General features: G+C 40.3%; 2 long non-coding RNA genes across 2 annotated transcripts in view; one reads left to right on the top strand and one right to left on the bottom strand.

Moving 5' to 3' along the window:
- The first annotated feature begins 4,714 nt into the window (after window positions 1-4,714).
- LOC139357203 (uncharacterized) lies at window positions 4,715-11,763 on the top strand. Its single transcript, XR_011610003.1, has 3 exons — window positions 4,715-5,117; window positions 9,583-9,772; window positions 11,324-11,763. It is a non-coding gene; the product is annotated as an uncharacterized lncRNA (long non-coding RNA).
- Window positions 11,764-11,845: 82 nt separating this feature from the next.
- The window catches only part of LOC105468011 (uncharacterized), a 29,180-nt gene continuing 17,002 nt past the window's right edge, over window positions 11,846-24,023 (bottom strand). Inside the window, exons 2-4 of the long non-coding RNA XR_011610000.1 lie at window positions 17,966-19,195; window positions 14,583-14,645; window positions 11,846-13,820 (exon numbers count right to left, since the gene is read on the bottom strand). This is a non-coding gene — a long non-coding RNA (uncharacterized lncRNA). The remainder of the gene's footprint in view (window positions 13,821-14,582; window positions 14,646-17,965; window positions 19,196-24,023) is intronic.

The raw sequence follows: 24,023 nt of genomic DNA, 5'->3' as shown, positions 1-24,023 counted from the left end.
AGTGCAGTGGCCAGGTCTCAGCTCACTGCAAGCTCCGCCTCCCGGGTTCACGCCATTCTCCTGCCTCAGCCTCCGGAGTAGCTGGGACTACAGGCGCCCGCCACCTCGCCCGGCTAGTTTTTTGTATTTTTAGTAGAGACGGGGTTTCACCATGTTAGCCAGGATGGTCTCAATCTCCTGACCTTGTGATCCGCCCGTCTCGGCCTCCCAAAGTGCTGGGATTACAGGCTTGAGCCACCGCGCCCGGCCTGTTTGTCCTCACTCTTAACTGTATGCTCCTAATCAGTTACTCTCTAATTATCCAACCCCTCCGCAGAAACAGACTGACTACACTTTCTTTTAACAGTAATTTGCTGGAGAGTTTCAATTTCACTTTGGGCACTGCTGCATCTTAGTGACAATAAGGAATTCATCTGGGGTGGATGGGGTTGATAGGGTGGGGGTGGGGCGGGAGGAGGTGAATAGGAAGCATTGTAGCTTCGCACTTCATGAGTGGGCTCAGTGAGGGACAACCACAGACACAGACCCTAGTTCAGTGTCCTGTCTCTGTGTTTCATCAAACAACTACAGGATTTTGTTTGTTTATTGTTAGCAGGAGTACATGGTGTAAGAGCAAGCCGAAACATTTTTTTCCCCCTAATTTCAGCATCGTTAAAAAAAGTATATTCTCCAATGTATTGTGATATCAATGTAGTGAAAAGAGGCCTGGGAAGAGAAGTCAGAAAATCTAGGTTCAAGTCTGGGTTTATCTTAGTTTTATTATGTTGGTCAAGCCACAACTGAAGAAACTTCAGTTTCTTCAGAACTAAGACTGAGGATAGTAATACGACTTGATTCCTAGCATGATTCTGAAACACAAAAGATAATGCAGGTGGAAAACTTTGTCAACTATGAGGCCATCTGTAAAATGTGACACATATATATAAAAGGGTGTTTCAGGGGATTTCATTATTTTCTTTTTATATTTACATCAAATGCACAGTTTCAGTTTTTACAATAGGTTCTGATATCTTACAAGGCTGATCCCTAAGAATATTTGTATTTGGCTAGTTTTCCTGTTTATAGATTTGAATGTTTTTAATAAGATAAGCACTAAGCTTAGCAATTCGTCAATGTTCATTCTAATGACCTCCAAGAAACGCCCCATTGGATTAGACAGAATTATTTTAGTAAGTTTGAGGAGCCTTGGCATCTTTATGTTGAATTTTTCCATCTAATAGAAATATAACTCTTCCTCTTAATTATTAAAAATATATCCCCCAATCAAGGTTTTAAAACTTTTAATACATTTCTTATTGAGCTTATAAATATTTTATATTTGTTGCTATTTGAATGGCTTTTCTTTCGCTTTATATTATCTATCTGGTTATCGCCACTATATAGAAATACTGTTGCCTTTTAGGTATTTATCTTATTCCAAGTCACTTTATGACTCCTTATTTAAATTAAGAAAGCTTTTAGTTAATTCTTTTGACTTTTTCAGATTGTATTTGTGTGATTTTCTTGTACTTTAGTACCTTAGTTCACAAAATTTATTCATTTTGTTTTTGTAACTTACTGCATTAACCAGAGAATCTAAAGTGATAGTGATGCTAGCTGACAGTCCCAGCTACTCGGGAGGCTGAGGCACGAGCATTGCTTGAGCCTGGAAGACAGAGGCTGCAGTGAGCCGAGATCGTGCCACTGCATTCCAGCCTGGGTGACAGAGCAAGACTCTGTCTCAGAAAAACCCCAAAAACCAAACAAACAAAAACCCCAAACAGAGATAATCATACTAAAGGACATTCTTTGTGTTTGTTTCTGATTTTCAATGTTTACCAATTAATTATAAACTTTATTTACTTTAAGCCAAGAGCATCTTTATCACATTGAAGGAGCATCCTTCTATTCCTATTGAAATGTTTACTCTATAATTAGGAAAAGGTGTTGATTTTATCAGATGTGGTATCTATGAAAATATCACATTGACTAATTATTGTTGAATCAGTGAATACTCAGTGGATTATCTTCTCCTTGGAAATCAATCCCTGTGGTCAGCTGACTGGCTCTGCTAACAGTGACAGATGTGTAAACGGTGCCTTCATGAGTTCAAACATTTCAGGACCAAACTTTTTGTACAAGAAAGTGGCCCAATGCAGAAGCAAGGGTTGCAGGAGTAGGAATTCCCCCGAGTTTCTCTCCTTGGACACATCTTCCAAAGTTGGCCGCTTTGAACAATCTTTTAAGGTAAGGACAATGGACATGGCAGTTGTTCACACCAAGAAGACAGTAGAGGAAGGAACATGGAATATGGGAACAAAAATCAGCCGGATGCTCAAGAAATGTGAAATTAGAAAGTAGAGAAAGATGGTGTCTTTGTATGTGCTCCTCCCCTCCCCTCAGCCAGGCCTAACAAACCCTTAGCTGCACCCCTCCACCCCACTGACTACCCCTCGGAGCCTGCTCAGGCCTTTGGGCTTAGGACTGGGAGTGGAATTTCAATGCCATGGAACTCGCATTTTAAAATGCCATGCTCAAAAATATCGCCTGAAATGTAGGCAAATGAACTGCTAACATCAGTGTCTATACTGGGCTCTTGCTGGCACTCTGGCCGCATGTATGACCTTTCAACACGGTATTTTAAAAAATGAGCAGCGCTTTCCTCTTCCCCTGGCAGCTCAGAATAGCCCTGTTTCCTTTCCTATAAACAAGTCATATCTCTGGGAATTTCTAAAGCTGAATATTGTCTGCTAAGAAGACGTGACTCACGCCATTTCCTGGCAGTTCTCATAAATTCAAGAACACCTCTTGAGGAAAGAATCCCAGGCAAGAGTGGCCACGGAGAGCCTCGGATGCCTTCGTTTCAAACACAGGAAGCTGAGAGACAAAGGCAAACACTAGCAATCGTCCCTGGCCTCGGCATTCCCCTCTTCTGGGCCGAGTTCCTATTGTGGCTGTCAGAGCAGCCAGGGGACGCCCACTGGGAAACTTCTGGGCCGGTCTTCAGGCCTTTAGTCACTCACCCACCCCCTCCATTTGGAAACTCACCTAGCTTAGCTTCCTTCTAATTCTCGGGGTAGAGGTTCTCTGAGGCGGGATTCCCCAAGGAAATTACCAGGATTTCACACACACTGGAGCTGTGGGGCTTCCTAGCTGCTTTTAGCAAAAACTCTGTGGCCCAAAAAAATCTCCTTTCTGCATATTCTCTTCCCAGCACATCCTCTCCTCCTCCACCCACTGGCCCTGTCTCTCTGAGTCCCCTCTTCAGTGCCACATCCTTTTCCTCATATTTGCTAAATAGTCTAGAAACAAAGGAAAAAGTGTTTTACTTGGCTTCTCCCAGCTCAGCCATGTAAAAACCTCTGTGTGTATGTGTGTGCCTCTGTGTGTTTATTTGATGTGTATGTCTCTATGTGTTTGTGTGTCAACCACATGGGAACAATAATGCAAGGGGGTTGGTTGAAGAGATTGGATGAGAAAAGTTGGAAAAGTGGGTAATCAGGATGTTGCTTTGATTTACCTACTTCTTGCCTTCAGTTGCACCTACTTTTTGCCTTCTCATTAATGAAATGTCAAAGGATTGATTTGCATATGGCTCTGCAAATGCACTTCGGTGGGAAGGTTTAATTCCTGTTGGTCTATAGCATGCCCTGATATTGGTCTCAGAACCAGAACCCTGGAAGCTGGAAGTATCCGTAAGGGCATGATCCAGAGACAATAGTGACTAACATGTATAAAGCATGATGTATGTATCAGGCATGATGGTATGTACTTCATATGCATTTTCTCATGTGTCACAACCTAATAATTTTCAGCATTTCACTAGTAAGGAAGCAGGACTGGAGAAGTTAAGTCGGTTGTGCAAGATTTTTTAAAAGACATGCCAAAGCTGGAATTTAGACCCATATCTATTTGGAAACCACAATCTGGCTCTTAGTCACTGTGCCATAGAGCTACCCTAAGAGAGTAAGATGGGATAGGAAGGGAGGGAAAGAAAGACAAGGAAGAAGCAGAGGACAAGTATGTGTTTACTACATTGATAGAATTGAATGATGTAATTTCTCCCTTAACTCTCTAGGATGACCAACTTATCCAGGTTTGCCTGAGATCTTCTTGATTTTAGTACTGAAACTCTCACATCCAAGGAACTCCCTCAGTCTTGAGAAAACCTGGACAGTTAGTCATTCCATTGCTTACCATCTGGAAAATCTGCTATAGATGATGTGGATTGTTAGAAGATAAAGCCCATCCATTTATGACCTAAAGAACCTGGGTTATTGGGGGATACAGTTGAAATCCATGTCATGGATAACTGCACATTATGTATATGTTGTTTGTATGCCTCTCACAGAGTTCTTGAAATTTTGAGTCCATAAAAGACATGTAATAGTTGTTGACTCGATTTATAAAGAGCAAGATAGATTATGAGTAAACATCTGTAGGATGAGCACCATTGCAGGTAATAGGACTTTAGGTAAAACTTAATCCATGAACAGTAAAGATTTTTTTTTCAATGTAAAGTTGTTTGCTACATGTATGTGCAATTTCTTTCGACACACTGAAAACAATACATTTTGACTAGATTTTTTTTTTTTTTATGTTAGAGTCTAGGAATATTCACTTTGTATCACTGCTGTGCTCCTGAATGGTTCTATGAAAAAATAGTGGATTTTTATAAATCATATTTTCTGTGTATTAGGGATGTGAATTCTTTTGCAGAATGTGAATTCTGCAAAAGAGTCAATATGGCCCCTCACCTGTTTGGTTTTGCAAATGTCTGTTTGAGATATACCGTTAAGACGCTAGCTGCAAGTGGAAAATACCTATGCCAAACACTTGAGGAGTAATAAAGAGTACTACTTTATTGGTGGATCTGGTTCGGCCCTGATATAGGTTTAATTTTCAATAAAACAACTTCTCATTTTGTTTGGAAATAGAATTGACTTTCTCTCCTCCTATGTCTGTCTCTTTCACCCTAATCTAAAAACTCCCCTACACAAGCATCTACTTCCTCTTAAGCTTTTTAAGCTTCTTAATGCCTCATCTTTCTGATGTGATGTGTTTGGGTTTTGTTTTCTTTTAGAGTTTTCGAAGAACTCCAGGAAGTGGCTACAGAGTAAAGCAGGATCCTGATACTGGTAGGGAGGCTTCTGTAATAACGATCTAGGGGTGACCAAAGTAGTATTGATTACAAGCAAACCTTGAAATGTGATCAACCTACAGCTCAGTTCAGCTCAGCTCTCTCCAGTTCCTCCATGGGAGCTTTGTTCTTCCATTTGAAGGGAGTAACTAAGACTGCAGACATCCTCCACAGTAGAAAAAATTTGGTTTCCAGTCACATCAATTAAAAAGAAAAATTTGGGACAATCTGTTCCCTCCTCCCACTTTTTCAAAGGCAAACAGGAAACCTTGGGATATTTGTGTGTAATAGACACTGCTTGAGGCTGAGCAGTCACTCATCTCTCTCAAGGGTCCTTCCTTGCCTCCCTTTCCCCAAACGTTCATATATTTGCTCTAAAGACCCCTTCAATTTAGGTCCAGCTGACCCAAGCTGGGGAAGGTTATCTTTCTTTTTTACCTCTCCTTCAGGTGAGAAACAAGGCTGACAAATTTATGGATTTCAGTTATTTCTTTAATAAATTACTCCCTGGGATGTGATTCCAGGAAAAAGATGCTTTAGGGGATAAAGGTTTTAGAGAAAGTGGTGACTAGGCAGAATTATGCATTGTGGTGAAAGATACTCCACACTCCACGTTAGGCACTTCTAGGAGACTAGACATTGTCAGAGAAATACCCACAGAAGTGGACAGGGGTTGGTAAAATGTCTTCCGTGGACATTATAGTGATACAGCACCTAATGATGAGAATGCGTTCTGAGAAATGCATCATTAGGCGATTTCATCGTTGTGCAAACATTAGAATGCGTTTACACAAACCTACACGATACAGCCTACAACACACCTAGGCTGTGTCATCTAGCCAGTTGCTCCTAGGCTGGTTACAAATCTGTGCAGCATGTTACTGTACTGAACATTGTAGGCAATTGTAACACAATGGTAAGTATTTGTGTATCTAAACACAGAGAAGGTACAGTAAAACATGGTGTTATAATCATATGCGGTCTATCATTGACCTAAACAGCATTATGCAGCGCATGACTATACTTTAGGATAAAGAGAGAAACACTTTTTTTCCTCCACTATTCCTGCTTGTTTAGTGTTTTAAACAGAACAAGTAGTGCTGAAACAACCTGGAGAACTTGTCAGTCGTTTTTAAGAATCTAAAATATTTTTTTAGGAGAACAATTCCCACCACTTCTTTTTATGACATTCTTTATGTCTCTTGAGGGAACAGGAAAAAATGACTGAGTATTTCATAGGGTGTGGAGGAGAAAGGAGTCTTTCTGATGTGGTTATACAATTTCTTCCTTTTTCGACATGAGAAAACTGAGGCCCAGAGAAGTAAAGGAAGTCACCGTAGATCCTACAGTGAGTTTGCACGCATGACCCAGGCCAAAGCTCAGTTTCCCTTTTTGGCACTCTATAATTACATGGGAATTACCTTCGGAGGATGTGTTCCAGGCCCTGGAACCACACGCATCAGCCCCTCCCACTCCCTGTGCTATAGCTCATTGCTCACCTGCACTTTGTTCTGTGCTGGCCCGGATATAGTTGGTTCGCCGAGCTGCCCCTGGGCTCCTCAGAGAGCATTAGTCATGAGCTCCTGTCTCAAGGGCCCTGATTCATTTCTAGCCATGATTGCATCAGTGTGCATGCGTATCTCTTTGTGAGAGATGTGAGTCCATGTTGCATGTGTGGGAGTTTGCCAGAATTACAACCTTCTGCCCCTTCCTAGCCATGGCTAAAGAATAAAGCAAAGAAGAAGGAGACATCCACTTGGGGCTTTTTACAGACTAGAGGTCCTGTTTACTTAAAGGTTATAAATGCTGCTGTAGGAAATGTTAAGAATTAAAATCATGATTACATTAGGCATCTGCTTTGCTTTCCGGTGAGCCTAACTAGCATTTGGAGTCAGTGAATAAAGTGAAGGCAGCATTTTAACTGTCTCCTTGCAAAAGTGGCTGGGCAAGGATACTCAGGCTTGTAGGAAAGTGCATTGAGATCTCAAGATGAAAGGTTTTACTTGAGGGAAAGGTTATTGTTATTATTTTGAACTTTCAGAGTGGTTTCCTTATTGCATATTTATGATATTAATATAATCTTAATAGAAGGTTTAATGTGCAAGTTGCTAAGCACATTGTCCAATGGAAAAAAATAAATTATACAACTATCGCAATGATAAGGCAGTTTTCTACTACATTTAGTTATCTCTTAAACGGAGAGACTTGCAGAAATCTTAAAAGCATACTGGAAAAGTTTCAATAATAAAATAGTTTAATTTTAAGATTTGTGTTTCAGGTAAATACCAAATGATACGGGCCTTTACAAAATATAAAATAAAATATAAAATAAAGTGAGCTTAAAATTTTTCATGATTATTTGATATCTATTACTGCCGGAGAAACTGGATGTTGAAATGGACGAGACTGAAAACTGAAATAGATATATTCTTCAAAACAGTGTGTGAAAGAAGCAAAGGATATGGAGCTCTTTAGTGAAATAAATCTGAATTTGGCCTAAACCTATTTTAGCACTAGGCTTTGATGTAGTTTTGCACTATACGTAACTTAAATGGAAAAGTGTGGGCACCATTCTTCTTAAATAGTTGGAACTGTGGCTTTGGCCCTGTAGATCATGTTTTATCAATTCATACGAAACAGAGATGAGACCCACTGTGTTATTGGATTGAAGTATATTGTATAAGCAGTTTCCTGCTATGTAAGTCAGTTTCTTAACCATGTGAATTGATTCAGCTACATATTTACAATCTCCAGCTTTTGCAAGGTCCTCATGGCAGCCCATATCCTATGCTTCTTTATTCCAAGAGAATGTTAAAAATTTTCACTGTTCTCACTCTGAACAACCTTACGCTTGGCTCATGATATTACTTTCTAATTCACAGAAAAAAGTATAGCCTGTCAGGGAGGAACTCCCTCAATTTCTCCCTTCCCACCCCAGAAACAGTGACAGCCATACCCCTCCTTTCTTCCTTCTTTCCCTTCAAAATCCTCCTGTGTCCAGACCTGGCCCCTCCACCTGTGCTTTGGGCTACATCACTCCTACTCCCATCTCTTCAGGAGGTTTGCTCTTTGTATTCAGTGTTCTCAATCACTCTTTTTCTATTGCTTTCTTGTTCTCAGCACAGAAACATACTTAATTCTTTCCCATCTTAAGAATATTTTTATGCATTTTCCTTAACCTAGGGTATCCTAGCTACTATCAAGTCTTCTGTCCACATACACACAGCATAGTTTATACTTAGTACTTCTACTCCCTTATCTTTCATTTATTACTCAATTTAGTCCCATCTTACTTCTACCCTTACCACTCCCTAGGAAATGCTCTCACCAAGGCCATCCAGCATCTTGTAAATTCTAAGTTCAACAGCCTTTTGTTAGGCTTCAGATGGCTTGACTTTAAGGTAAATGCTTCAATCATCTTTGACTCCTCCCTTTCTCTCACTTCCCACATCTGGTCCCACAGCAAATTGTGTCAGCTTTACTTTGAAAATCTGTCTGGAGTTTAACTACTTCTCACCATCCCACTGCCACCTGGTCCAAGTTACTATCATTCTTGCCTGAATTACTGCAATGGTTTCTTAACTTGTCTCACTGCTTCTGCCCTCACCCTCCTCCACCCTGTTATCAACCCACAACCAAAGTTGAGGGCTTAAATTAGATAATGCTATTTCCTCTCCTAACACCCTCCAATAACTTCCCATCTCAGAGTAAAAGCTATAGTTCTGAGTATAACGCACAGAGTTCTACATGATCCTCCCCTTCTGCCTGTTTTCATCTTCTATTAGTCCTCTACTTCCCCAGAGCCAGGACTAGCTCAAGGCCAGAGAGATGCCTAGGGTGCGAGATGAAAGAATTAAGAAGGTGCCCACTCTCAGGGGTCAGCTGCACTATCAACACCTTCTAAAAATCGCTCTTCTTGACATTCTCCTTTCTTTGCTTCTGTTGCCTGGTTTTCCTTCAGCAACTTTGACTTTCTCCTTAATTCTACACCTCCCACCCTCATCTAAGAGCATGATATAGTCATGGTTTTGTTAGATTTTTGCAGTGCAGATACAGAGTTAGATTGCTTGGGTTCACCTTTTGCTTCTGGAACCATGTGGCCACAGATAAATTATTTAAACTTTCTAAGCCTCAATTTCCCCATTCGCAAAATTTTAATCATACTGCCTACCCCATAGTATTGTTATGAAATTTAAATAAGTTTAAATTAAATCATGTAAGCATTTAGTGCAATACTAAGCACATAGTAAATGTATAATAAATATTGTAATTAGTAATTATTTTTAGTAGTATTAATATTACTCTTGTACCTGTCCCCTTAAAGCCCAACATCCTCTCTGTTAAGCCATTTGAGTTTTTCCAGAACAACTGCAAAATATGAATTCCTGGTACATAAGTGAGTAATTTTGTCTCTAAAAGGTAGAGAAGAGAATAGCATATTTTACATTTCCTTTTTTTTGTAGGAAAAATGTTACAGATCACACTTTTGTCAAGAAGCCAAAGAACAAAGTTGATTAAAACATTATGCCTGGAAATAAAGGGGAACAGGACATCAGCAAAATTCTTTTTATCAATTCACATGTTGAAGACATGTAAGATCAATGGAACACAAAATGGAAGAGAAATCATAATCATATGTGTGAAGACTAGCAGGTATTTTTGCCTGTGCACATCAACGGGCTGTATTGTGGCATATACATGAAAGGGTGAAGTGCTTGATGTCTTTAGGTTATATTTTCCTAAAACTCCATGCTACTAGGAGAGAGGATTTTGTTTAATTAACAATTATTTCAGGAGTCATACTGTGAGATGCAGTGTTAGGATGCATACTGGGGGGGCACTAGCTGTGGGTTCAGCAAGGAACTAGAAGATCCTTCTGCCTGGAATACTCTCTCCCCAGATTTTATCATGACCATCTCCTTCTTGCCACTAGGGTGCCCGTTTCCTAATCAGAGTCAGAACTCTCCATCTCATTTCTCTGTTTTTTTCTTTCTCAGACCTTATTGCCCTGAAATTATTTTGTTTACTTTTTGCTTTCTTGTTTACCATCTGTCCCCTTTCTCATTTCCATGAGAAAATGAGACTTCTTTGTCCCTAGAATCTGTAATAGTGCCTGGCTCTTGAAGACATACAGTCAATGCTTGCTGAATGCAATAGGTCGTACCTGGTTATCAAAGCACTCATAACTTTATTCCCAGAGAATAACTGGTGATTGACAATATGCTTCCTTAACTTGATCGTGTTGAAAGAAATAGTTAAAATTTGTGAATATGACAAAACCACAGCCAGAATGTTGTGATTTCAAGATACTGTGAAAAAAAAAATACGTGTTTACCCTATAAAGGTCCACAGGATACCAAGCAGAAGGTCTCATACAAGTGTTGAAATGAGGGAAGAAGTGGAATCAGTTTTTTAAAGATTAATGAGATAATACAAACAAGCACCCAGAGAGAACAACGCAGTGCAACTTCATCAAGCTTCCTTGGAGCTTCACCAAGAGTTTATGCACCATAGTACACTCAGGTTTTTAAAAAGTGTTACAATATTTCAGAATCAGTTAAAGGACCCTATAAATTCCTCCCAGAACCCATTTTCTTTCCTCCTCTTTCAGAATTTACCACTATACCAGAGAGTTAGAGCTCGCTAAAAAATCTAAGTTGGGGTCGTATGAAGTTTCGGCTAGAGAAATATAAATTGAAACCACTTTTGGATCAAGGCATTCAGAGCAAGGGTGGTCACCCCCGTCCTTCTCTGATGTGGTGCATCTTGCAGGCCATGTGCCCCAAATGTCCAGATACAAGTGCCACTTGACTCGTATCACACTCACATCAGATGAGGAATATGTCTTTATAAGCCAATGGGATTTTGGGATGTGCTTATTGACACTCCATAGCCTATTCTTTCCTGAGTAACATAGACATAACTGCTCATTTGGGTGTTTATTATTTATTGTTTTAATAACATTGCTGCATATATATGATGTACAGATAATATTCAGGTTATTGTAATGTTTTGAAATATGCTGTAAGTGGTATGATACGCTAATATAGTTGTGTAACTCTCCCTCTCAACATGAATTTTTGGGGATATATCCATGTTGATACTTTTAGGCTTAAGTTCATTTAGTAAACATTTATTACAGTTCATTCATTCATTCTCTGTTGATGGACATTTAGGCTGTTTGTTTTTTTCTGTCATAAACAGCGCTGAAATGAATAGTTCATGTCTCCTCCTGCATGTGGTAGGAGTTCCTGGAGAGTTTATATCTAGAAGAGGAATTGCTGAATTCAAGGGTATGTGCAACTTCAGTTTTACCAGGTATTGTGAAATTGCTTCCTAAAGTTACATCAAAAAAACTTGCCGTTTTCCTTTAATGTCATAATTCCAGCAAACACCATTTCTATGATTTCAAGTAGCTTTTTCAAATTATGTATCCTCAGTGATATACACTCAGTACCTTGAATAGATTGAACCAAGTCCATCAGGGTAAAAAAACCCTACATGGATTTTAACGTTAAAGATGAGCTCTTGGATATTCTTTAGCAGACTAAACTGTGGTGCAACTGGCTTAATTATTGAGGTTTTTACTCTTTTCTAACAGGTAATTGTCTTGGCTTGTTGGAAAAATAACTTAATGGTATATCATTGCACATATTTCAAAACCACATGCAAAAGAGTATAAGAAAATAATAACAAATGCTTTCAAGATGTAAATGCACCCAAAAAGAGGCTTAAGAATTTATTTCCCATTAGCTCTAGTTCAAACATTAAAACGTTCCACTTTTGAGAGTGATATGCTTGTAAATCTAGCATCTGGCAGAACACTGATGGCATCTCTCAGCAAGATAACTCTCCAAAGTTATCTTGAACCTGTGATGGTTCGGACTCTACAGAACTATCTGAAAAGCCATCAATTATCAGCTGCTATTCCCAACAACCTATAATTGTGAGTTGGTTAAGATTTACTTTACTTTACTTTTCTTAGACCAGATCTTGCTCTGTCGCCCAGGCTAGAGTGCAGTGGTACAATCTAGGCACACTGCAACCTCTGCCTGCTGGGTTCGAGTGATTTTCGTGCCTCAGCCTCAGAAGTAGCTGGGACCACAGGTGTACACCATCATGCCTGGCTAATTTATGTATTTTTATTAGAAACGGGGTTTTGCCATGTTGGCCAGGCTAGTCTCGAACTCCTGGCCTCAAGTGATCTGCCCACGTTGGCCTCCCCAAGTGCTGGGATTATAGGTGTGAGCTACCATGCCCTGCCAGGATTTTCTTTCTTTTTTTTCTTTATTTCTTTTCTTTTTTTTTTTTTTTTTTTTTTGAGACAGAGTCTTGCTCTGTCGTCCAGGCTGGAGTGCAATGGCGCTATCTCAGCTCACTGCAACCTCTGCCTGCCAGGTTCAAGTGATTCTCCTGTCTCAGCTTCCCAAGTAGCTGGGATTACAGGTGCGTGCCACCACGCCTGGCTAACTTTTGTATTTTTAGTAGAGACAGGGTTTCACCATGTTGGTCAGGCTGGTCTGAAACTCTTGACCTCACATGATCCGCCTACCTTGGCCTCCCAAAGTGCTGGAATTTCAGACTTGAGTGAGCCACTGTGCCCGGCCAGATTTTCTTAATTGAACAAAAGAGTAGGATGCAAAACTAGACCTATTCTAAAGATGCAAACAATATCATCTCTTTCATGGATATGAAACAATTATTATTACTGCTGTTAATGTAAGATAATATGTTTAATTTTAATATTTTGAATATTTTTGATGAATTTTCTAAGCCTAAATTGGTTTTCTACATGTATGCCAGCATTCATATCTTTAAGAATTTAAGAAATTCAACCCAAATGACAGGATCAGTCACAGGGATCGTCAATGCCTATGGCTTCAACTGTCCCTCTTGGGGTCATGCCAACTGAATCAAATCTCTGGACACCTCCAGACCAGATCTCTGTGCTGATCACATTCCTAAATATCCAACATGATACTTGACAGCTTCACCCAGCTACAGCCGACTCTTCAAATTCAGCAAGTCCAAAGTTGATCTCATCATTTTTCACTCCAGTTCATTTTCCTTCTTCAGGCAATGCTTAGATAACAGTATCACCATCTATCTAGTCACTGAACGCAGACATTTTAGGTCACCTTTCTCCTCACATGTCACTTCCTTTTGAAACTATCCCCCTCACTCCATCTACTATCATTGCTGGCTCTGATTCAGGCCTTCATTGTCTTCTGCCTGGACTATCACAGTAGTCTCATATTTATTATCTCTGTCTCCATTCTGGTCCCTGCCAGTCATCCATATTTCTTCCAAAAAGAAATTTTAATAAATGCAAATGCCATTCACTAATATTGCTTACTATTATTTCATGGCTACCTGTTTCTTTGCAGGTAAAGGCTTTTTTTTTTTTTTTTAATTTTTTTATTTTAACCAGGTCTTGCATAATCTGATATTTGCAGACATCTTATTTCCTAACAGTTTTTGGCTGGACAAGAACACAGGATGCATATGAAATGTCTTGTAATTCCCTAAGTCCATCTTGCCTTCTCAGCTACCTTGCCTTTGCACATGCCTTCCTTCCAACCAGAAGATGGTCTGTTCATCACGGGCCTGTGCAAATGTCATCTTCTTGGTTGCTCCTTTAGTGCTCTCTGCACACTTCAATCATCACACATTCACTCCTTCTGCTGGGCTGGGAGAGCTCCTAGAAAGAGGGATTGAAATTGTATTCATGTCCATCATGCAGTTTGTGCGTGGCAGCTCAGACCTGCTACAGGTGGGCGGCCAGCAGTCAATGAAGGGGGTGTGGTCAGCTTTCTTCTTCCTTTCTACTCTTACTCTCCCACATTGCTAACCTGACTTTCTGACCCTTCAAGCACTGAAGCCAAGGCAGGGCTTAGAAAATCTTTAATGTATTCTCTTTCTCTTCCGGACTTTTGTTTTTTTTTTTGCCAGGCTGGAGTGTAGTAGTGTGATCTTGGCTCACTGCAACCTCTGCCTCCTGGATTCAAACAATTCTCCTGCCTCAGCCTCCTGAGTAGCTGGGACTACAGGCACACATCACCACACCTGGGTAATTTTTGTACTTTTAGTAGAGACGGGGTTTTGCCATAATGGCCACGCTGGTCTTGAACTCCTGACCTCAAGTGATCCACCCGCCTCAGCCTCCCAAAGTGCTGGGATTACAGGCATGAGCCACTGTGCCTGGCCTCTCTTCTGGACACTTTCATGGCTTCTTTGAAGACATTGCTGATACTCTTGCCTGGAGTTCCCTCAACCCAAGTGAATAGATCTCTACTGTGGTAGTGCACAGGAGCTCTCATCCTCCCCCAATTGCCTGGTCATGATGGAAACCCCAAGCCAGTCTTTTTCCCCTACTCACTCAACCCACATTTGGACAAGCTTGGAAAGCCTGCCCTGCTGCCCTCAGAAAGCCTCACTACAGAAGTAATGAAGATTTTTATACCTCGTTGATGTAGGTCTGGTATCTATCTTGACGTCTGAACCGGATTTTCAATGAAGGTCCATTCTGCAGAAGAAGGGGTTTATATAATAACTGGTACAGCAAACAGGATAACCACAATATTTATTGTGTCTGATATTAGTATAGCCAGTCCATTTCTCCTGTGGTTGCTGTTTGTATATCTGTTTTGTGTATCTTTTTCCATCCTTTCACCTTCAACCTATTTGTATCTTTCAATCTAAAATGTCTCCTGTAAGCAGCATATAGTTGTATCTTGTCATTTAAAAAATCCAATCAGATATCTCTTTCTTTTGATTGGATTGTTTAATCTAGTCACACTTAATGTTATCACTGGTGTGGTTGGATTTACATCTGTCCAACCATACCAGTGTTTTTCTGTGTTTCATGTTCATGTCTTTTTTCCCCCCTATTTCTCCTTTATGTTTCCTTTCAAAAATAGACTTCATTTCTAGGACTTTTTGGATTTACAGAAAAATTGAGAAGATAGCAGGGATCCTGTATATGTTGTCCCCAGGTTTCCCTATTATTAACATTTTGCATTGGTATTGACAATTGTCACAATTAAAGAACCAGTATAGAAACATTCTTATTCACTAAATTCCATAGTTTACTCAGATTTCCTGTTTTTGAAAAGAAATGTGGCAAAATGTATATAACATAAAATTTATGATTTTATCCACTTTTAAGTGTAAAGTTCAGTGACATTAGTACATTCACATTGCTGTGCAGCCGTCACCACTGTTCATCTCCAGAACATTTTCATCTCCCCGTTAAACACTGTACCTATTAAACACTAAGTCCTTATTCTCTCCTCCTTCAGCTCCTGGCAATCACCATTCTCTTTTCCGTCTCTATGAATTTGACTGCTTAGGTACCTCATGTAAGTGGAATCATATAACATTTATCTTTTTGCGTATGGCTTATTTCACTTTGTGTCATGCTGTCAAGGTTCATGTATGTTATTGCGTGTGTCAGAATTCCCTTCCTTTCAAAGACAGAATCATATTCTATTGTATGTATGTACCACATTTTGTTTACCCATTCATCTATCAATGGACATTTGAGTTGTTTCCACGTTTTGGCTGTTGCGAATAATGCTGCTGTGAATGTGGACATGCAAACATCTGTTTGAGTTCCTCGTTTCAGTTCTTTTGAGTATATACCCCATGTTTCCTTAGTTGTTTTTTTTTTTTTTTTTTTTTTTTGAGACGGAGTCTCGCTCTGCCGCCTATTTTTTTGTTCCCAGATCCGATTTATGATATGTTACATTTAGTTTGCATGTCTCCTTAGGCTCCCCTTGGCTGTGACGATTTCTGATTTTTCTCGTTTTTGATAACCTTGATGGTTTCAAGATCAAGGAGTACCAGTCAGGTATTTTATAGGATGCTCTTCGATTGGAATTTGGAATTTGCCTAATGTTTTTCTCACACGTAGAGTGGTGTTATAGGGGTTTAAAGGAAAACCATGGATGTCATGGGTCATTTTCATCACATCGTATGAAGGGTAGATAGTATCAACATGATTTGTCACTGTTGATATTTACCTTGAACACTCAGCTGAGATAGTGTTTGTCAGGTTTCTCCACACTAAGTTACCCCTCTTCCATAGTACTCTTTGGAAGAAAGTCATTATGAACAGTCCATATTTAAGGATTGGGGTTTTATGGTCCTTTCGTTAAAGGAAGAGTATCTACATAAATTATCTAAAATTCTCTTGCCAGGAGATTTGGCTCTTCTCCCCCATTTATTTATTTATTCAATCATTGTTTTAGATTAGTATGGACCCATGAATATTTATTTTGTACTGTGGATTATAATCTAATACTATTTTGTTCATTTTTTTTTTTTGCTCAAATGGTTTCAGCTTTGGCCACTAGGAGCTCTTTCTGTTGGCTTCTGTGACCCCTTGGACATACCCCTATCAATGTAGGGGTTTTGTTTGCTTTTAGCACTTCCTTACTTTCTGGCACTATAAGATGCTCCAGGTTTATCTTCTATTTTCTGCCCAAGTGCTAGTTTCAGTCATTTCTTCAAGAAACCCTGTTTCCTTTTATTAGAGGATGGTATTTGAAACCAAGGTCTGGGAGATGTGTGCTCACAACTGCTGTTTCCTTGCAGGTCTCACAATTTTGTGTTGAAACTAGACACTGTAATAATATTTTACAGCAGCCGTGGACACGGACTCCCTTCCTTCCCAACCCCCAGGACTGGTGGTGGTTGTTGTATGTTTTGTCATTTGTTTGTTTGTTTAATGATTGGACCGAACTAATCCTGTGATGTCTGTTTCTCCCACAGTGTGCAACCTCTGACGTCCATGCTTAGATATTTTCCCCTTGTTTTTATCTTTTAGTTTGGCTACCTAGGGACTGCTCCTGGGTCTGGGTCCACATAAACCACTCGTTGGGCAAAGGTGGTACTTAAGCCCCCTTAGCCAGTTATATTTTTACTCTTTATCTTTGGATGTGTGTGTGACTTACAGGCTGCCATAATAATTCAGAGAATTTATGTTTATTGCCCCCATATTCAGCCATGGACTAGTAGCTTGGAGTTTCTTTCTCTAATTGCTCCCAAGAAGGCTTAGTCTTGGGCATGCCATAATCTTCCAGTTTGCCCAGGGTGAGTGTGATTTTTTTTTTTTTTTTAAGACGTAGTCTAGCTCTGTCGCCCAAGGCTGGAGTGCAGTGGCCGGATCTCAGCTCACTGCAAGCTCCGCCTCCCGAGTTTTTTTACGCCATTCTCCTGCCTCAGCCTCCCGAGTAGCTGGGACTACAGGCGCCCACCACCTCGCCCGGCTAGTTTTTTTGTATTTTTAGTAGAGACGGGGTTTCACCGTGTTAGCCAGGATGGTCTCGATCTCCTGACCTCGTGATCCGCCCGTCTCGGCCTCCCAAAGTGTTGGGATTACAGGCTTGAGCCACCGCGCCCGACCAAAGCAGCAAAGCTTTTTTTTTTTTTTTTGAGACGGAGTCTCGCTCTGTCCCCCTGGCTAGAGGGCAGTGGCGCGATCACGGCTTACTGCAAGCTCCTCCTCCCGGGTTCCCGCCATTCTCCTGCCTCAGCCTCCCGAGTAGCTGGGACTACAGGCGCCCGCAACCGCGCCCGGCTAATTTTTTGTGTGTGTTTTTAGTAGAGACGGGGTTTCACTGTGTTAGCCAGGATGGTCTCGATCTCCTGACCTTGTGATCCGCCCGCCTCGGCCTCCCAAAGTGCTGCGATTACAGGCGTGAGTCACCGCGCCCGGCCGCTGTGATTTTATTTTTAAGCCTGGCTTCCTAGGAGTCACCCCTGGGTCATGAAGGCTTATTTTTCAAGCCAGTGTTGGGTCAGAGGTTGTGTTTAAGCCCCTTGTGCCTGGGAGGATCCTACCTTGTGTTGCCTGTGATCCCAGGAGGGCTTTTCCTGGCTGCTCTTTTTCCGATTCTGTCTATTGAACTTCTGAATGCTCTGCTGTTTTGTTTGTATCCTGGAGCTACTGGCTTCTTCTTATTCTCCACCAAGATTTCCCTTGTTTTGGACAACATCCTTAGGCATGGAGTTCTCCATTCTCTGTTTCAAATAGCCCCTGCAGGCAGAGCTGCAGAGCTGTACATCCTGGGGGTCACCACATCCCCTGGGCAGTACCCTGTGCCACTGCACCAGATCTAGGGGTTATACTCCAGCTCTGTAAGCCGGCTGGGGAAGGAAGTGCCAGCCCCTGGTCTTCTCAGCCTGTCCTTTCTAACATAGAACTTCTCCTGTGGGTGAGTTGGGGCAAGGGTGATCAGAGCCCCAGGATTCTCAGTGAGCTACAATTGTGTAGGACTGGGGAAAGGAGCCCTGTCCTCTGGGGCAAGCCTGCCTTGAATAGAGCTTCTGCAACACCAGGCTGGAAGGAAGAGAATGAGTAATGCCACTGGCAACGTGCCCCTCCCGGGGTGAAACCATAGGCCTAGACCGTGTGCTGTGGGGAGAGGAAGTCCCTATCTTCTTGGCTGTTCATGGTCAGGGTACAGTTTCTGTGACATGGAACTGAGTGGGTGGGGAGGAGAGTTAAAGAAGTAGGTCATGGCTAAAATGCCACACACTTGCCATTTTTATAAAACTTGGTAGATTATGTTAAATGAATATTTTTCCATTTGTCCTATGTTCTTAGGACAATTTCCAGAAACTGTAAATGATGTATTTTGATTTTTATAATTATCACCGGTTAAATTGTTTTGCTGGGGAGAGGTTTCACCAGAAGTCCTACCCGTCCTATCTTAATACTCTTTTATATCACCATTATGATCCCGACCATGAATACTGGAGAAAGTCTTCTGAGATATTAAGGTTGCTGTTGCCACAGATTGCTTGGTGGGGAGTTGAAGTTTGAGAATCAATGAGAATGTAAGGTCATTTTTGAGGATTAAAGAAAGAACTGGCATGGTCGTTAGTGGGAAAGAGGTGCTGGAAATGGGTTTCATTTTCATCTGTGGCCTCTGAGTGTAATTCAGGTAGATGATTTTTACTCTGGTCTTCTTACTACATTCATTCTAGTGTTCTGGCGATCTTGATATTAGCCATCTGATGTTTCCTTAGGCATGTGAGATGATATCAGCATCAAATAACATCTGTTCACTGTGAGGAGAGAGAATGCACTTTAATTGCAGCGGGAGGAATTTGGGCTAAATGTCAGTAGATAGTCTCTGATCATAAATGTCAGCCCAAGAAGCCTTTTTCAAGTGTAAATCAGATCATGCCACTCTCCTGATTCCAGACCCCCAATAATTGCCCAATGCAATTAGAGTCAAGTTCACTCTTCTAGCCAAGACCTACATTTCATTTCACTCTTTCTGTCACTGACCATGCTCCAGTCACTGGGGCTTGCTTTCTGCCCTTCAAGCCCAACAGGCTTGTGCCTGCCCTGGGACCTTTGCATTAGCTGGTTTTTCTATCTGGAATGCCCTTGCCTAGATCTCTATGTGGTAACTCTGATGAATAGTCTCAACTCCAAGGTCCCTCCTTGGAGAGGCCTTTCTGGACCACAATATCTAAGGTAGGTTCTTCACACCCCCAGGCTTCGGTGTTTTATGTTTATTATTGAGATGCCTCTGTTCTCCACTAGAATGTAACATCCATGAAACAGCAATCTTTATTTTCAATGTTGTCTGCTCTGTTCTAGGTACTTAAAACACTGCTTGTCATCCAGTGAGAATGTAATAAATCCAAAGCACAAAAGAGTGAAAACATGACATAGAATGAATGTGCACAGTTTTCTTTTTAGGTTTTAAAGGAAAGAATAAAATACTATAATTGTGAGGTATCTCAGAAGCAGGGGTCTAGATGAGATTATATGATGATGTCTTGCAATGTGGTAATTCATTTTCTTAGTAGAAGAGTTCTTTGTAGGAGTTGGCAGACTAAAGTGTTTTTCAGGGAAGTAAATCCTCCAAATAAAAACAATCCAAAATATAGTCAGTTCAGGTCCTGTTTTTCGTTGTACTTTGACCCCTGATTATGAACAATTTCATGTGTGTTTTTATTATCTTCTGGTTATGACACCCAGGAAGAGGCAGAATATGAATAACACAATGGTCAACCTCATATATTTGTGATTGCAACAATAATTTTGAAGGTTATGACTTGCAGAAGACACAGAAGCTCCAAACAATGCTGGCTTTGCCAATTTAAACAAATCGTCGTTTCTCTCTATTTCATAATCAAGTAAATGTCCCCTCCTCCACCACAATGATTAAACTATCTATTCAGTTCCAAGAGGTATCTTCTTTGTCAATTATTGTACTGAGCAATTTTATCATCTTGAATTTAGAAACTAATCTTCTTGTGAGAAACGCAGGAAGATGACCCCAGTTTTAACAGGTCTAGGACTTGGAAGTCTGCATTATGGAAGGGTATGGAAACGTGACATTTGATCACGAGAGGTGAGAGAGAATGTTAGAGGTTCAGTCTAGTAAATAATGGACTAGATACACCGTATGCATAAAATATTGTGTCCCTCATCTTTGCTCATCAAATGCATAGCAAAAACTACATGTGTGAAAGTTGTCAGAGTCAAAATGGAGTCACTAATGTTAAGAAAACCTGACAAACAGGACCAAGAAAGGCCATGAAGAGATGGGTCTCACGCTTGTATGTTTTATAACAAAAAAGACTCTACAAAACCCACAACCTTGCACAAAGGCCATCACAACCTTACTCAAAAAATATTTCCCCAAGGACATCTGCCCAGCCACTGTCTGACCAACTTCAGACTAGCATCACCCTGTTATTGATCTTTGTAGCCAAGGATAATTATTTCAAAACACTTATGTACTCCTCTTCATTTTTTCCTTTAAAACCCTTTCTCTTTCTTTACTTCCCTGAATACACACACAATTTACTATGGTATGTGTAATTCCCATTGCAATCAATGCTTTATTCCCAAGTTTAAAGGTCTTTCCCTGTAGTGAGCCTTTCTCTGTTTGTTATTTATGTTGACACATGTAAAGAGTAATTATCGCATATTTCCTGCAAGAGTGCAGAGAAAGCACACAGTGCACTGAATAGGGCTTAGAAGCCAAGTTTTAAGACTGGCTTTATTTTTCCTTCACCCTCCAGCCCTCAGTTCATGAAGCAGAAACGTGGGTTCCAAGTGCCCAAACTGTTAATAGTTTCAGAACTTCACATTAAAAAATTCACATTTCAAAAGTTCTTTATTATGAAAAACTTCAAACATACACAATAGCTGAAAAGGTAGTACAATGATTTACCCATATACTAACCACTTAGATTCAGGAACCGCTAATATTTTACTAACCATTTGGATGTAATACTTCAGATTTAAATACTTCAATATGCATCTTCTAAAAATAAGAACCTTTTAGTGACCTGCAGTTTGGAGGGTCAGGAGAGTGCCTTCGCAGCCACGGCCCTGTTGCCATGGAGCTGCAGACCCAGACGGCCTCAGACTGGGGCTGGGGATGCTGGGGACACTGGTGTTGGGATATGGTTCATATATTTTCTGTTTAATCTTGGGCATTTTGTCTCTCTTTCTGAGAACATAACTTGAAACACTACAGAACCAGTAATTATATAAAAAGTAAATCTGTGAACATGCTACAGTTTTATATACATTCACAATGTATTTCTGCTGCCTTCTAGATAATTTATTTCTCAACACATTATTGCACAGTTGTAAATAACTTAGGCACTGTAATAGCACTTTCAGTTATGGGTAAAGACATATATGAATTTAAAAAATAAAAAGAACATTCTTTAGTATAGTCACTTCTAGGATCATTAACAGTAATTCTCTAAGATCATCCAATAAACTCAAGTGTCCCCAATTATCCCCAAAGTATCTTTTATACCTGTTATTTTTCAAACCAAGATTCATCAAGGTCATGCATTCCATTCAGTGTTTCTAGTCACTTTTAATCTGGAATAGACCCTGCCCTCTCTCTCTCTCTCTCTCTCTCTCTCTCTCTCTCTCTCTCTCTCTCTTTCTCTTTTTCTCACAACATTGTATTTTTTGAGAGACTAGGCCAGCTATTTTGTAGAACATCCCACATTCTAGATGTTTCTTTTCTATTGGGTCATAGCATTTTTCTTTATCCCTTAGGCTTGGTCCAATTTAGGTTAAACATCCTTCAAAAGTGATGTGGTACACTCATATTGCATCACATTAGGAGGTATATAATCTTAAAATGCTCTACTATTAATGATGCTGATTTTTAATTTGTTTAATTGCAGTGTTTCCATAAGAAAAAAGTTAGTATTTTAGATTGTAGAGAGCTATTTTGTAGTAAAATTAAGGTGATTTACAGTGGGCAAAATAGTGACAGGCAACAGTTTGCAGGAATAGTCTAAAATGATGACTCATTATTCATTATTCTACTATTGAGGGGAGAGACACAGCTGAATGTTAAAGGGACTTAAGAAATAGTTAAGGTCAGATTACCTCTCCCCAGGAGGATAAGAAGATGCCCATGTGGCCCAGATCCTGGTAGGTACTTTGGGAACATAGGTTTCAGGCCTGGGAGACAGTATGTAAAAGGCTTAGGATGGTGGCAGTGAAGTTCAGCCACCAGTCCCCATTGCTGCTTCTCCAAATTTTAGGAAACCCTCCAGGCTGTTAGGCAAATAGTTATACAGCTCAAGTGGAAATTCTAGCCTTACTGCTTGTGCTGCGTTTATTTCAAGTGCAACGACTACACATTTATCTATTTGATTTAAAAAATTGGTCCCTGCTTTAAAAAGCCTCTGGGCACAGGAACAGTAAAATTATTCAATAAAATACTTAAATCAATTGACACCACCATGTTTAAAAACACAGTCTATCACCAAGGGACAGAAAATGCCATGACTAGTGTGAGATTCCTTTTGACTACACAAATTTTAAAACGCAGGCTTTATACTCGATTTTAAACATATGCAAGCCTGGGTCTGGTTGAACTAGTGAAGACAGATGGCATGATTGAAGAGACACCCTTCTCCTGATTTGGATGGGCAGGTGGGTGGCTAGCAGCACAGTTGAAATTATCATCCAGGCTAACCTGCATCCCTTGTTCACTGTGCACTAGGCACTCTTACTAGACTAAAAGACTTATACTCCTGGCATCATTTTAATTTTCACAACAAACCTGTGAGGTAGGCATGCCTGTTATCCCGATTTTACAGGAGAAAAAAACCAAGGCACAAACAGAGGCACTTAAAGGTCAAGCCAACTGTCTAATGTCACACTAGCTGGTTTATGATAAACCTGGGATTTGAACCCATGCACTTTGGTTCTAGAGCCTGTGCTTTTGCTTTTAATTTTTGCATTTCCATTCTAAACTGACTAAAGTCATTCATTTGGTAACATATTTAATGAATTATATACATGATATGTTTATGTTTGTGTATGTATCTTACTATGTGCCCGGCATTTTATTCAGCTGAGCTCAGAAATGCAATCGAAGTCCAGAACACATGTGGCTCCTCAGTTCAGGCTGACCCCAATTCAAGTTGACCCCAATTCAGGTTGACCCCTAATTGTATGGGTCTTGGATTTGTAGATAAAACCTGATGAAGGGGCCACATGTCAACAAGTTTTGTAATTGCTGATGGAGGCATTTCAGGCTGGAAAATCTTCATTCTGACCATTACATGGGCTCTATGCCATTAACATTTAATGACATGTTGGAGGTGTGTTAAAATTTATCACTGTGTAGACGATATAAGAATGGCCCCAAGGAAGCTGATGTTATAAAAGCAGACTGATGAAGGGAGAATCAAAAGATAAGGAGGTAACTTGAAAAGTATCTTCCATATGGATTGCTCATATTAGCTGCAGTCTAGAAACTAAATACAGCAAGCAAAAAAACCCACTTTAACAGAATCCATTTAGAGATCCTATTTTGGATATAAGGATTTTTTATGAGGAGATGAAGTGGCTTATTTCAGAGAGATACTGTTTCAACAATAA

The sequence above is a fragment of the Macaca nemestrina genome, chromosome 11 (genome assembly GCF_043159975.1).
Source record: "Macaca nemestrina isolate mMacNem1 chromosome 11, mMacNem.hap1, whole genome shotgun sequence".
NCBI classification, from domain to species: domain Eukaryota; kingdom Metazoa; phylum Chordata; class Mammalia; order Primates; family Cercopithecidae; genus Macaca; species Macaca nemestrina.
The sequence above is the reverse complement of the archived record's forward strand: the minus strand, read 5'-3'. Positions and strand labels throughout refer to the sequence as shown.